The sequence below is a fragment of the Ornithodoros turicata genome, chromosome 3, assembly GCF_037126465.1.
Source record: "Ornithodoros turicata isolate Travis chromosome 3, ASM3712646v1, whole genome shotgun sequence".
Classification (NCBI taxonomy): Eukaryota; Metazoa; Arthropoda; class Arachnida; order Ixodida; family Argasidae; genus Ornithodoros; species Ornithodoros turicata.
The window spans coordinates 1,693,763-1,708,307 of record NC_088203.1 but is presented as its reverse complement, the minus strand read 5'-3'; the positions used below and the strand labels follow the sequence as shown (position 1 = coordinate 1,708,307).

Genomic DNA, 14,545 nt, shown 5'->3' with positions numbered 1-14,545 from the left:
TTGCCAACTTGAGACCAGCCGCCCGCCAAGGCGAATTGCTTTGCGTGGACCAGCGCGGACCTCTTTTAGTAGTTACTGATCCAGAACGAGAATAGTTTCTGAATTTGCGTCAGCCAACTGTGTCCTTCTGGAAAAATGGTCACAATTCAAACAGTAAGAACGATGCGTTTTTGCAAAGCAGAAAGCGACGAGAGCCGGGAAAGCCGGTCTCCTGGCAGGCAATTACAAGCTGCGGCAACGTTCGAGTGAGTGTCGCAGGAGTTAGAGATTGCAGAAGACGTATTTTAGAAACTTCTCTAGACAAAAATGTACTCTGTTTGAAAGCCAAAGAGAAAAATGGCATGTATGTGACTGAAAATATGTGCCACCATAGCTCAGTGGTTAGAGCACTGGTCTTGTAAACCAGGGGTCGTGAGTTCAATCCTCACTGGTGGCTTCCTAAATTTTTTTTCTTTGCCACTTTTTTTTACCGGTCGATATTTCGAGCTTCTGTTGCTCCAGCTTCCCACAGCCGGCTGGGTCTTCACAGGACTACAAATAGCTGATCGCCCGATGCAGCCGATGGGACAACACAGGCATCTGCGTCGAGGGCGGCGTTGGGAATCCCGGGGCATTTTTGTAGTCCCGGGATTTCGAAATTTTTCTAATATGCGTCTAATTTCTAATATGCGACCCTTTTGTTGTTGTTAAACTGACTCTTCGATATTATCCCGAAATAACGCGCTTAATTTTATTCGCAGTCTCTTCACATGGTCCCCCACCGATTTATTTCGGACTGGCACCAAAGACGAAAACAAGCTCAGACTTCCAAAAGTGAATGACTGAAATATAAAATCTTGGTAAGCAACAAGAAAAGAAAATGCGCATGCATTTCAATGTTGAAGAAAAACTAGCCTTAGCGAGGTGTTTTCAAGGAGATGGTTGTGGAGACCAGGTCCTGGTGGAGACCTTTCCAGTAAATTGTCACGCCCTCTAAACTTTACGTCCGAGTCCATATTTATTCCCAGCAATTGTTTTTTTTTTCTCTTGTGCTTTGTGCTATCGCGTGCACGTCCCAATAAGCAGCTGGACGCAGGGATCGGAACCGGAACTGCACCCGAACGGAAAACCGAAAAAAAAAAAAAAACGTTATCTTCTGACGAACCCGAACTCTTTTTTTGCTTGTCCTGAACCGAACCGGAAGTGAACCGAAAACAAAAAATACATCCGTTTACCGGTTCGGGAATCGGTTCAGAGGTGAAATAATTTTTACTACTGAATGACCATTTTCTGACTCACCTGAAACGGTTATCTCACATCTTTCCGTTACAACCGTGTACGTGTACGCTTTAATGTAGCAAAATTACTGCCCATGAACCGGTTAGAACGGGACCGAAAAAAGTAACGGTTCCAATCCCTGTAAATGTTCCGACCGCTGACCGATTTTTATTTGTCTGTGTGTGTGCGGGGGGGGGGGGAGGGGGTGTCCTCCGTGATCCGAATCCGAACCGAGCCGATATACCTGAACCGGTTCAAGCTGATAATTTCGGTTCAGCGAAGCTACACCCGAACCGAAAAAATATGCCTGAATCTGAACCCGAACCGGACCGAAAAAATACCGCTTCCGATCCCTGGACGCCGATACCTCACAAAAGAGGAAGGCAATGCAGGAGCTCCGGCGCGTGTTAAACTTATCTTATCTTATAGAAATGAGGTAACCCAAGCAGCACAATGTACCGAAAGTCGAGTGCAATACGGGTGGAGGGTGGGTGGAAGACCTTGAACAGACTCGTTAAACTACAAAACATTGATAAAATACATACCGTCCACCCCTATTGCACTCGACTTTCAGTGCATTGTGCTGCTTGGGAAGCTACGGGCTTGAGAAGGAGGGTTACAAACCCGTTACAGTCATACAGTTTTGCGTCGCACCAACTGTACGGTATTCTTTTCGAGGTCCAAGGTCCCGGATTTTCTTGGAGAAAATCCCGACATTTCGGGACGTGAGAAACATGGCGATCCCGGTATTTCGCGATGTCCCGGATCCCAACACTAGTAGCGGGTAAGTGACAGCGATTTCCACAGAAATCGACCTTTTTTTTTGGGGGGGGGGGGGGGGGGGCATTAGTGTTCCACTGTGTCAACAAGATCTATAAGGGGGGGGGGGCAGTGGAAAGACAGAAAATGCATGTACAAAAAAAAAGATTCGCCGAAGCTCTGCACATGAAGTACGTCGTCTTTTTTTTTGTGTGTGTGTGATTTTCGTTGTACAAGCTGGTGGTGGTGGTGGTGGTATAGTACTGAAAGAGGTCGCCGTTGTCGGCCTCACAGAGGTGGGCAACGTCACGACTAACGCCCAGGAAGAATGTGCGTCCTGGGCAGACTTCTTGTACAAAAAATCGCGTTCCTACGAAATTCAGACAAATCGGGGGTTAGATACGAGGTTAATTTTGTCACCCGCAATAGCGGTACAATGCTGAGAGCCTGTATTTAAAGAGAGTTCTAGACAGCACCACTGACACAACGGCTCGTTCCAATCGATGCTAAGAATGCGAGTGGTTCCCTCCTAATGGAATTAAGGGAGCTCTCGTGGAATGGCATGAGTTCTTCAATACCTGAGTGGGGCGTACAGAGGCCTCTTTTTCGGGCGGAAAAGATGTTCGCGGAGCAGAATTACATCGCAGTGATTCGTCGGAACTTACATTTTAGGGGGTCGGTTTCAAGCTCGCATCTATACTTCAGAGTATAGGCTTGTACAAGATACTCGCAAAATGTATTTCACTCAAGTTACTGAGTACTAAAACGTAACTAAAAAGTAACTGAGTAGAGTACTAAATACCCAATCTTGAAAATTGTTTAAGATAGAGTATTAAATACTATTGAAAGTAATTTGTTACTTTCAAGATTCTTTGACGTCACAGTTGGAACTCGTTATAAAGAAATGCGAATAGCGTGAAATTGAAAATGGCATTGCCACAAGGCTTAGGTGCAGGAACAACTTCTTGTCAAACTTAACTATCCGATAGCCTGCCTGCGAACAAATGCTCGCAGAAACGACAGAATTTACCGTGAATTCACACGAGCGACATCCTTACGGAATATTCTAATGGAACACAGTGAAGTGAAAACACTGATCACAGAGCCGAAGTTCCGCCCTGTGTTTTGTCGAGCATTCACACGGCGCGGAATATCGGGATTGGCGTACTGGGCATTTAGTAGACGACGCCGTCAGCGTGTTTTCCTGTCGTCTGCTACGGAATATCTTGTGGCTGTGTAGCAGGATATTCCCCACGGTTACCAGTGTAAGTGAAGGCCAGTGTTGTACCCGCTACCCGAAAAAGGTAGCGCAATACCGATACGCGCTACCTGAGCAAAAAGTAGCGGGATACCGCTACCGTTACCCGTAAAAAGTAATGCGATACTTCGTGCGCTACTTTTTAGGAAAGAAACAAACAGTATCGTTGATGACGTACTTCAAACGTCTTAAAATAAAACAATATCTCAAAATAATAAATCGACGTCCAATGGAGGTTACACGTAGGTTGCCTGAAGGCTAAAATTTTGAAAACCGTTTTTTTTACAGATTTACTAAAGCCTACTCGATATCCTGCATATCTTTTTCTCTTCCTCTAAAGCAAATAAAGCACAAAGCAAGTATACCGATAAAAGGCTCAGCAGCTTTGCCACAAAAAGAACTCTGATTGCCCGGAAGGAGAAGTTAGTAAACATACCATGGTGTGCTTTTTCAAATTGGACGTTGACTTCCTTGACGCACAGATAAAGCTTTCCCACCGAGGCGCATAGTAGACATCTGAACACCACGCTACTGTTTTGTACTGTAGCAGGCCATGGTCCCTCCATTGCAGCGGACAAGAAATGGCAACTGTCAAGCACCTGAGCGCACGTGGTGGAATGTCATGACTCATAGCTAGCGAGGACGGCTCCAGAATGGAGTGACGTCAGTTTGCAGACAACTCCCACAATGCACCAAGAAGGTTCATCCCAAATATGGAACACGTGGAGGACACATCCTCTTTGTAAGATAACGGCCTCTGTGCCCTCCTTTCGGCTATTTGCCCGGTCTTCCCAGAATGAGTTGTGATATCGGGCAGCTTGATCGAAGGCAGGCAGAGTGGAGGTTTGATGATAGGTCGAAGTCGAGTTGTCGCGAACCCCAGCTCGGAAAGTAGCGGTAGCGCTCAAAGATTACGCTACCGCAAATTTGTAGCGGAAGTACTTCTTTCGTTACCAGTTTAAAAAAGTAGCGCGATCTCTACTCCGCTACCGAGAAAAGTAACGGATACGGTAGCGCCGCTACTAGTAACGGCGCTACGTACAACACTGGTGAAGGCACGACGTTGAGCGCTCGCGCTTACGTGACGTCCACGTAGGAAAGTTATTAGTGAGTTTTAGTATATCGTACGCTGTCGCCTTTGCGTACGACCGACTAAACTGGTCTTCTATCCTGCCTGACAGGCGTCTCAGTGGGTTACCCACGTAGTCCATAGCTCGGCATTTTGGGCCGCGGAACTCACGATCACAGTCATCTGATAAGGCGTGAGCTCAGCCGTATAGGCTACGAACTCACGTGAAAGTGAACACGGCGTATCGCTGAGCGCGATCATGCCGCATATTAGCCCAATCACCAGATAACATCACACCTGTGACCAGAGCATGGGCTAGTTTGCCGATCCCGAACATCTCAAACGAACATTTCATGGAGATTCATTCGGGAATTGCGAGATATATTTGTCCGTTAAATAGGCAGCAAATGTGGTTGTTGTAAACAGAGAGAGGGCGCGGACAAGCTGGTTCATGATGACAAGGATGCAACCTGAGGCAGGGAAATAAACAATAGACAAAATTTCCTCAGTCAAGAAATTTTGTCTGTTGTTTATTTCCCTGCCTCGGGTTGCATCCTTGTGGTTGTTGTAGCTGAAAACATATACAGTCAAACTCCTTTACAACGAAACTCAGGGGACAGCAAAAAAAAATTCACAGTAAAGGTATTTTCGTTAAAAAGGATGTCCATTATTGGACCTATAGGGCTCCAGCGGGACCGCTTAAAAAAAAATTGCTGTAGTGGTATTTTCGTTAAAAAGGTGTTCGCTATAAAGGAGTTTGACTGTAGTTAGAAAGGCAACATTTCTTTCAAAGTTGATTTTTCTATACAAGAGTCTTTTGGCATTGCAACTATGTAGAAGATGCGGAGGATTTTACTTCAAAGACTGTTTTTGGAAGGTATATCTTCTCTAGCACATGCGCTACGTTCTTGGAGATGCAACAGGGGTCTATGCGCTGACTTTAGTGGTCACAAGGCTTCCAGGTACCCAGAGCAGATCTCCCTTCAAATCTTAATCGTCGTAACCGTTCGCCAGTGAGGGGGACGTGCCCTTCGTTTTTAGGGCGAGGGATATAATATTTGTGGAACGCGATACCGTCAAGTATTGCGACTTGTCCCATCCTCTAAGTGGCAATGCATGGTACCCAGCACATCAGTGTTGGCTCTGAAACTAATCCGATATGGCCTAAAGCTGCCGAAAGCCGAATAGCCCGGCGGGCCCCAGGCCCATTAATTTAAAGCTTTCAGTTGTGTTTTCTTGTTTGTTTGTTTGTTTACATTGCTCTCGACTGATAAAGTTCAGGCAGGAAATCTTACATTACCAGTTTAAAAACAACGTGGTTTTGCTTTTGATTGTTTCTCTGGAAAGAGTCCAGACTCGAGAGCTAATGTATGTAGTCGATGAACAACACGCTAAATAAATTACATTTAAGAAGAATTACGTGGGTTTGTCTTCTACCGAAAGTGAAATATAATTTAATCTGTTTTTCATTAAACAAAGATATCAAATACTGCTTCAAAACACTTTTCAGTATAAGTGTTTTCTTTTTTTTTGTTTTTTGTCTTTCCTTTCTGAACACGCTTTTAAAGAAAGGATTCGAAAAATTGGAAATTCGTAAGATTCGTGGATTCGCAGAACCTTCCTTGGATTCGGATTCGGATTCGGATTCAGAAAATTCTGGATTCGGATTCGGAACGTTCTGGATTCGTCCCATCTCTAGATAATTTGAATAAAACTGTTTCGTCATAACGAGGGTTTGCTGTAGTTTCTAACGCAACAAAAACACTGGGTGCTTCGTATATGTAATTCGGAAACGAAAAAAGTTGATTTTCTCTCGTCTAAAACTCGAGCGCGGACATACACTTTGGAAGGAACATTCCCAAACAGTCGCCACAATTTCATTTTCGTCGGTATTATCTTCTTCCTGGTGATTTTTAACTTGTCGACAGGTGCTGCCACATAATTCGTCGTTTTTTTTTTTTGAATCACCCTAAAACAATAAGAATAACGAAGAAAATAACAGAAATAAAAGAAGAAAAGAAACACGTACTAAAATGGGAAACTTCATTCAGGAAGGGAAACGACTCTTCTTTTTTTTTTTTTTTTCCTGTCGCTAGGGAGACAAATTTGCAAAATGTATGATGATGGTTTATTCAAGATGTGCAGGCTTTACTTTGGTGCAAACAATTGCTTCTAAGCACGGAGAAACCGCGAAAAAAAAAAAAAAAGTCCCGTCTTTCTAGTTTGAAAATGGCAGCATTTAGATGCGCCTGAAACAAAAACGGCGTGGCTCTGACAAATAGTATGTTGATGAGATTAGCCGGTGATTTTTATTTCGCGAGCGCAAAAAAAAAAAGAAGCCCTAATAAAAGAATGGGGAAGAATAAAGGGAGAGTACGTGGCGTGGAAGAAATTCAAAAAAGAGCATTGGAGACTCTTTTGTGGACGCGTGGATATGTCACGAGTAAGTGGCCACGTTTTCGGACTTAATTTAAATTCCTCTTCGGTCAACTTGGCTCTATAAGCCACATACCTAGAAGTATCTCTGACGGGATACTGCTTTTACATTGACATTTAATCGTAACGGAAGTGCCACAGTGGCCGAGTGGATGTCTCAGGCTTTTCTCTTGATTTTCCTTCAGGGTTCTCCTCCTCAAGTCAGCCCAAGATTATTAATCGTTCACTATAGAATGGCGGCCCGTTGATTGTGCCACGTATTATTCGGCCAGTAAATATCGTCCGAGTAAATGAGCGACTCGACTTTAAATATTTATTACTCCCTTCTGAATCAAGTCTTCTTTCGACTTGGACCTTAAGCATCTTCAAAAATAGTGCCGTCGAAAATAATAAAATTAAGTGATCGGCGCTTTAATGCAATCAGGCTTTGTGGGCGAAACCAAGGTTGTGAAACTGGGGCTCCTATCAGTTTAAAGCCGCTTTTCTTCCAGCAGTTTTCTTCCGAGGCAATTTTCAATTTTTGGTTCCTCGACATCAAAGCAAGTCATTCTTCAGCTATATCGTTATTTTACGTGGCTTCCAAGTCAGGTTAGCACTGCGAACTGTAGCTGTGAGCGACGAGGACAGCAGACAAGAGGTCATCGATCCGTTTTTTGGTGGGGGTCACCACCACACCAGCGAGGATATACTGTACCTAAGTACCCAGGATGAAGTGAAACAAAAAGGAACTCCGCTCAGTAATTAGACGACCCTTAAAGTGGGACTCCGCAACAAAATCACCACAAAGATTGTGACATAGCAGTAACCCTTGGAGTGTGAGGAACATACATACGAAATATCGCGTTCCCAAAATGCGCAGGTTTTATTCGAACGAATTATTACGAAGTGAGTGCTTCGCCTCTGTAAAGCAAGAGGGCGCTGAAAGCACCACTGCTGGCGTTATGGTGAGCTAGAAGCTAGCTTCTAGCTTACCATACTGGCGTCATCCGGCATAGAAGAATGCGAGCTTCGTAGCAGACGACAATGCTGGGTGACGTCACAATATCTTGATCCTGGCGAACCACTGTGCCCTTTACATTTTGGTTGCGGTTTGGTATTGTCATCATTTACGAATTAATTACACGCACAGAATGAATGGGAATGTTGTATTCGGTATCCAGGGAGGGTCCATGTTCGGTATGATGCCCAATTTATTTTTTTCGAATACTCGCGAAGTCTCCCTTTAAAGGGACGATCGTATCAGTTCCAGTCGAGTTCGAAATTGTGGTGTCATTTTGTGGCGTAGTGTGACTGTTATTCCGTGGAATACACGACAAGGGTAGACGCCGGATGTTTACAGCATGCCCGAATTCCCTGTCTGGAAAAACGAGAAAACGTCTCTCGCTAAGAACCAATTGAGGGCACTATCTTGAGAAAAAGAATAGCGGCCGTCGAGACGGTGCCTTTAGCCTGGTTCACACTCGCGGAAGACGTATTGCGGTCCCGCGCCGCCGCCCGCAAAGCGCCTCACCCACGTTGCCCGCGTTCTCGTTATGAAACGTGAATGCGCGGGACGTCGCCCAACATCGGCAATGGCTGCAGGCTATATGCCACGCCGACACAGCGCCGCCGCAACGCTGGGCAAGCCCTTCACGTCGCCGCGGGCGCCCGCGCGGCAGCTCTCCCGCAAGTGGGAACGAAGCTTTTCACTTCTGAGCGCCGCCCTCTCACTCCTTCGGTTAGCGGGTGACGTCACAGCCCCGGAGGCTTTTGCAGCTGCGGAAGCATAGCTCTGAACGTGATGGTATCGGTTTCATGGATGGGTTTCAGGATGCAAACCATCCCTGGAAATACCCAGTTTCAGTTCAGCGAAAGAGCTGAACTGAAACTGGGTATTTCCAGGGTTCTTCATTTTCTTTCGAATAAACATATACCCTCCTGGGCGCCGCAAGGATTTCTTCCAGGGTGGGCTGGGTGGCAGGGCAGAATGTTTGGGGTGGTGGTGCGTCAACTGAGCACGCAGCTACATTGTCTTGGCTCAGAAACCCTACGTTTCTGGTAGCCAGGGGAGGAGGAGGAGGAGGGGGGGGGGGGTAACGGCCCTCCCGTGACAGTGCCCATGTGCCCCACGGGTCAGCCGCTGAATGAACGTACAATAGCTCATGCCATAGACAAGACAATTGGGGGGGGGGGGGGCGTTCGTGTAAAGGCCTTGTCACATTTGCGATAGGGATAGGGCTGTTTTGAGTGGCCTCTATTGTTACACAAAATTCAGACGCAATAAGTTGATCGTTGCCAACTGAGAAATCCATACAAAGCCAATTTGGATCTATTGGAATCTGTACATAGCATGATGAAATGCATTTTCTCCGGAACCCGTCAGCTTTTTGGACCTGCATGCAATAAACGCCGACGCAGGCATTAAAGGAAGAAGAAAAAACGTCGCTTTCGAAGTCACTCCATACCCTTTCGAAAAGCAGATCATCAAGAAGCATCTCGGCGATATAAAAACTGAAGCCGCGATTCAAAATCACCAACGCCAGCTTTTTGTTTCTGCTTTAGAAATAGCGGATGATATTGGCTGTCTTCTATGTACGTAAACAGAGCGTTGCAACTAGAGAGTCTTGAAAGTCAAATCATCTGCCGCTTTCTGAATTCGGCAGCGAAGGAAGCATCATGTATTCCATGAGCACGGCTGGACTCTTTCTGCTAGGCTAAGCGAAAGAATGCTCGTATTTCCCTGCATCCTGTTTACGATGGAATTGCGTGTCTTGACAGGTACGGCTTTTTTCCTATTCTGGGAATTGTTTTGGGGGAGTCGCTCGCATTGTGGGCCCGATATTTGGCCTGGGATTCGAGGGAAATGTCTTGGTCGAGAGAACCTGCTTACGAGGTTCTGTGACGTGTTCCAGATATTGTTTTCCCGGAGTTGTTGGCTTCGTACTGTATATAGCAGCGTATATAGAATGGTCGACGGACTGCCTGTTCTGTGTGTTAAGGGTCGTTTGTTTCTTTTGCTCCAAGTTGGTTTTCCAAGTTGTCGTCAGACTGTAAATACGTCAATTCCTGGCTGAAAGATGGCTCAAGAGGAGCGCTGGATCTTCATAAGGCTGTAAAGAACAACAACATGACGTTTCGAATCATCTGATGCGTGGCAAAATATGGCAGTACGGAAGTAACTTAATTACAGTTACATTTTACAGTTACTTTCACGAAAAGTAGTAACTGATTACGTCAGTTTCAGTTATGAATTACATTTCAGAAAAAAAGTAACTCGTTACTGTAAATAGTTAAAGCAACTAATTGGAGTTACAGGTATAACTTATTTACGATCCAAAACCGGTAGACTTTTAATGCCCCCTAATAACGTCTCCCCTCCCTCTAACAAAATATAATAAGCTTATGACGGAAAGAAATAATAGACACTTGTCATCCCCTCGCGGCGAAATCCCATCCTTTCGAAAACTCCCTCTAAATTACTAACCCGAATTAATGACTCCCAATTATATTCATCCACGCTATAACCAAGATGAATACCACTCCTCGCTTTTTCCTTGGTCTTCCTGGTACGTCGCGAGCTTATTGTTCGTCGTAAGAAGCTGAAAATGAAAACGGGAAAGAAACTATTTTTGAAGCGTTTTTATTTTCCTTCCATGTAAGTAACGCCAAGAAATATGTCCACGATAAATCGATGAAAGATTAAAAAGACGAGAGATAGATAAAGGAGATCAGAGGCACGACTTTTTTCATTCCCGAGCAACAAATTGCTGTTGTTTCGGGAACTACTCTTTTCCTCGACTTTTATTATTTGCTTCCTTCGCCGGAGCCTTTGCGGGGTAACAGATGTCGGCAGCGTTTTATTGCCGTTTGCAATCGATCTGAGCTTGTAACTTGTAATTTGTTTCGGCCGGATGTTGTTTTACGACGGTTTACGATGTTGTTCCATCGATACTTGTATAGGTTTTGCGCGACGCTCAGTGCGCGTGCGCAGTTTGCAGCGTAATTAAAGAGTGATTACTAGACTGTTGATAACGTGTCCTTCCAAGTATCTACCGCACCCAAGATTCTGAGTCATACCCTCTGGCTCCGGTAGGTATACGATGACTTGTTGGTGACGTTATCAATTAATGGTCTCTTTATTAACTTGGGTATTCTACCGACAAAAAGTCACGTATGAATTCGCAAACGAAGGCGTGATTTGGTACCACGTGCTTGCCTTCTGGCGAACACGTTTTCTCAGTCTGCTACTTGCGGCATAACAGATTAATCTCATCCCATTTATGTGTATGTAACAGATGGACGTCAATACTTGGTGACCTGAACATCGAGCTGCCTTCCACAACACACTCCGGCTGTGCCTGACATGGATCGGTTGACCCTGTCGCCTCCATAGTACTAACGTGTTAGTTTTCCGACCTACTGCGCACACGATCTATAGATGTGGTTTGGCCAGGCAAAAGCGCATTACTTCGCTAACAACTAATCATTGGTGCATTAACCACAGACGTCACTAGCGAAATCATTGTGAATCCCCCGCGGACCGACAAAGTGAAAGAGGAGCTCATTCGACGGCCCCCTACAACACCTATTGACGGCTAAGGATTTGGGAGGTCAGATACCGGCACAGTTACTGCGACGCATGCATCGGCTCATAGGAGACAAGATCATCGATAATAAGACGCCTCCCACCCAAATCGCCTAATTCGCTTAATCTTGACAGCAGTAAGCGATCTCAATCTCGAGGCTTTGGCGAGGCTGGCCGCCGGAATCGTCAAGCTGTCTCCGACATCACACAGTACTGTGGCGGAGGCGCCGGCCTCTTTTTGACTGCGCCCTCAAGCACGACATCGGCAGCTTCAGGGGTAAATGTTCAGAACTCCCGCCCAACGCGGTGGTGGCAAATCTTACAATGTTAGTGACGAATTTGTCATCGCAACAACAGTGATCTCCCTCTGCACCACTTGTGGAGTGCACGGCGACCTCTGCCACGTCATCCTGGCTTGTGGGCGATATCACCACGAGCGTGCACTGACGGAAGTTTCTATGCAACGTATCGACAAGCGGCCGTTCAACCTCGCGAAGATCTTCGGACCGTGGTCGAACGCTGCCCACCAGATGCAAGGCCTTCGTCTTCTTGCGGGGTACTTGCGCTCCACCGGTCTGGTGACGGATCTCTGAAAGTGCTCCCTCCATCATCATCCCATCATCCGTTCCCAATGTGCAATAGGGCAGTGTGCCGCCTCAGCGGCGGTACTCTCCGCTTCGCTTGGAGCAGGAAGGAGCGATCCAGGGGCCGTGCCTTGGCTCCATTTGTCCGACCATCACCGCCCCAGAGCTGCTTCGCGTTACCTCACGTTGCTAGTTCAACGAATTCCCGAAAGTCACAAAATCGCACACCGCCATCATCCCAGGGCTTCACAGTGTGACACACCATATCCAAACCATAAACAAAACCATATCCAGACTCAAGGGGCACCGGTGCATACCCGTCCACGGAGGCTTCCGCACGAAAGGCTGGTCATCGCACGAGGAGAATTCGACTATATATGCTTGAGCACGGCATTATTCGACAGCCGTCGAGCCCCTGGCCATTAGCTATGCACGTTGTTTCCAATAAAGATCCGTCTGACTGGAGTCTCTGTGGCGATGACCGTGCTCCCAACGCCATCACCCACGATTTCACCGCTCTTCGAGCGAGCATGTTAGGATGCCTCAGAAATGCCGCCCAGACCTTTCAGCGTCTTATTAATCAGGCCGTCCGACGGTCCGAGGACTGTATTTTTTGCTTCGCTTACATTGATGACAGCACCGAAAGAACACGAAGATCATCTCCGGCGGCAGTTATTTCAGCATTTCCAGGAGCATTGTCCCGCAAAGTGCGAGTTCGAAGTTGAATGCACTGGGCCTTTTGGGGCCTCGCATAAGAGCACATGGCGTTCGCCAGTTCTACCTGCTATATAGTGCCGCAAGTTGCGTGAATTTCCTGGGCCCTGTGAATTTCCACAGGCGCTTAGTCCCCGGAGGTGCGCGAATCCTCGACCGGCTGATTATTCAAACCAACTTGGTTTGAATAATCAGCCGGTCGAGGATTCTCGCACCTCCGGGGACGAAGCGCCGGTGGAAATTCACGACACTTTACATCATTGCAATGGACGCCAGAAGCGAGGAGGTGGGGAGGGGGGGGGGGCGATTATATTTTTATTAGAACAGAGAGAGAGAGAGAAAAGCAAGGAGGGAAGGTCAGCCAAACGGTATGTCGACGTGCTATTCCGCAAAAATAATAAATAAAAATAAAATAATTAAGAAATAAAGGATAAACTAACAAAAGGTGAAAGAGTTAGGGATGTGATAGATTAAAGACAAATATTTAAAGAAAAATAAAGATGAGAGCAATGTGCATGAGGGTGAGGATGGGGCACTGACGAGTGAGATGACAAGACTTGAGTTCACACACAGGCTGTACGTGAGATCTATGTCGCTGAGGAACATCAAAACTGCTTTAGTCACAGACCGCTGTGTGGGATGTCGTACTGGGCCGAGGAGAGTGGCCAGAGAACCTGCGGCAGTCGAGGGGAAGATGTGAAATATCAGCTTCAACAGCGCAAGTAAGGCACTTGGGTGAATGGAGAAGACTGATTTTATAGAGAAGCAGAGGGGGTCCTGGCGACATTAAATCGTAGTCAGCGTAAAATGGACGCTTCTCGAAGCGAGCAGTGGTGTGTGGCAAGGAAATCCATCCACGAGTCGATGGACCGGGGATGATCGTTTCAGATCGTTTAATCGGGCAACGCCCTCTTGAAACTGCCAACGTGCCGCTGTGGCGGATTCGGCGTATCTGTAATCGACATGCTTAGACCGAAAGTGGTACAGTTATTGAAGGTGACGTCCCCGTGTGCCCGACGCGCAAGGTGTTTGTGCAGGTGTTTCCGTGCAGGCCTGTGGGACTGCGTACCCATTGGAAACACAGGCTATCACCCGAGGATAGAAGTCGGTTGTATGTTGCGATTGTCATGATGTCTAGGCCGCCGATTGTTCTGGTACATAAATTTGCCATAACGTAGCCGCCGCCTTACTGACCGTGAACACAGTCCACGCTCCAGGCGCTGATCCTGCCATGTCGTTCAACGCTGTCAGTATGACGAAGAGCTCTGACTCGGTAGATGACGTTTCGTAGGGAAATTTCTGCGCCAGTTCAAGATTTTCACGCGGGATGTAAAAGCTTGCTGTTCTAGCCTTCACGCGCAAAGATGTAATGTGATGCGATAGAAAAAAAAAAAAAAATCTAAGTCGCGGCAAAGTCAGACTGGCTACCCCAGACCACGCGCAAAGACATGCACAGATGTCGCCTGTATATTGATGGAAGCCCACTGGAGCAGGTGACACATCACAAGTTTCTCGGCGTAACTTTATCATGGAATTTGTCGGTGGAAGCGCCACATAGACGTTCTTGAAAAGAAAGTTCAACGCTGGGTCAACGTCATTCGTCACTTCGCAGGTATGAGATGGGGACGAGACGAGAAGGATCTCCTCATGTTGCACAATGCCCTGGTTCGTAGCTCAGTAATGTACATAGTCCTCCCGTCCTGCACGGACTTCCTCAGACACTGGTACAACGGATTCGAACCCTGCTCGCGCGAAGCCTTCGGGTATGTCTCGGGATCCCGCGAAGCGCTGAAACCCGCCTAGTAGTTGCTGAGGCCAGGGACGTCCCCATTGAGGTTCTCCGTACTCTGGAAACTGCACGCGCCACTATTTGCGTCTACGTGCCCATCATAAACGTCATGCAC

The 14,545-nt window shown here is 46.7% G+C and overlaps 1 long non-coding RNA gene and 1 other non-coding gene across 2 annotated transcripts; one reads left to right on the top strand and one right to left on the bottom strand.

Moving 5' to 3' along the window:
* The first annotated feature begins 363 nt into the window (after window positions 1–363).
* On the top strand, window positions 364–436 carry Trnat-ugu (transfer RNA threonine (anticodon UGU)). Its single transcript has one exon. It is a non-coding gene; the product is annotated as a tRNA-Thr (tRNA).
* Window positions 437–9,065: 8,629 nt separating this feature from the next.
* On the bottom strand, window positions 9,066–13,888 carry LOC135389807 (uncharacterized). Its single transcript, XR_010421591.1, has 2 exons — window positions 13,836–13,888; window positions 9,066–9,868 (listed from the first exon to the last, which is right to left on the bottom strand). It is a non-coding gene; the product is annotated as an uncharacterized LOC135389807 (long non-coding RNA).
* Window positions 13,889–14,545: the final 657 nt, after the last annotated feature.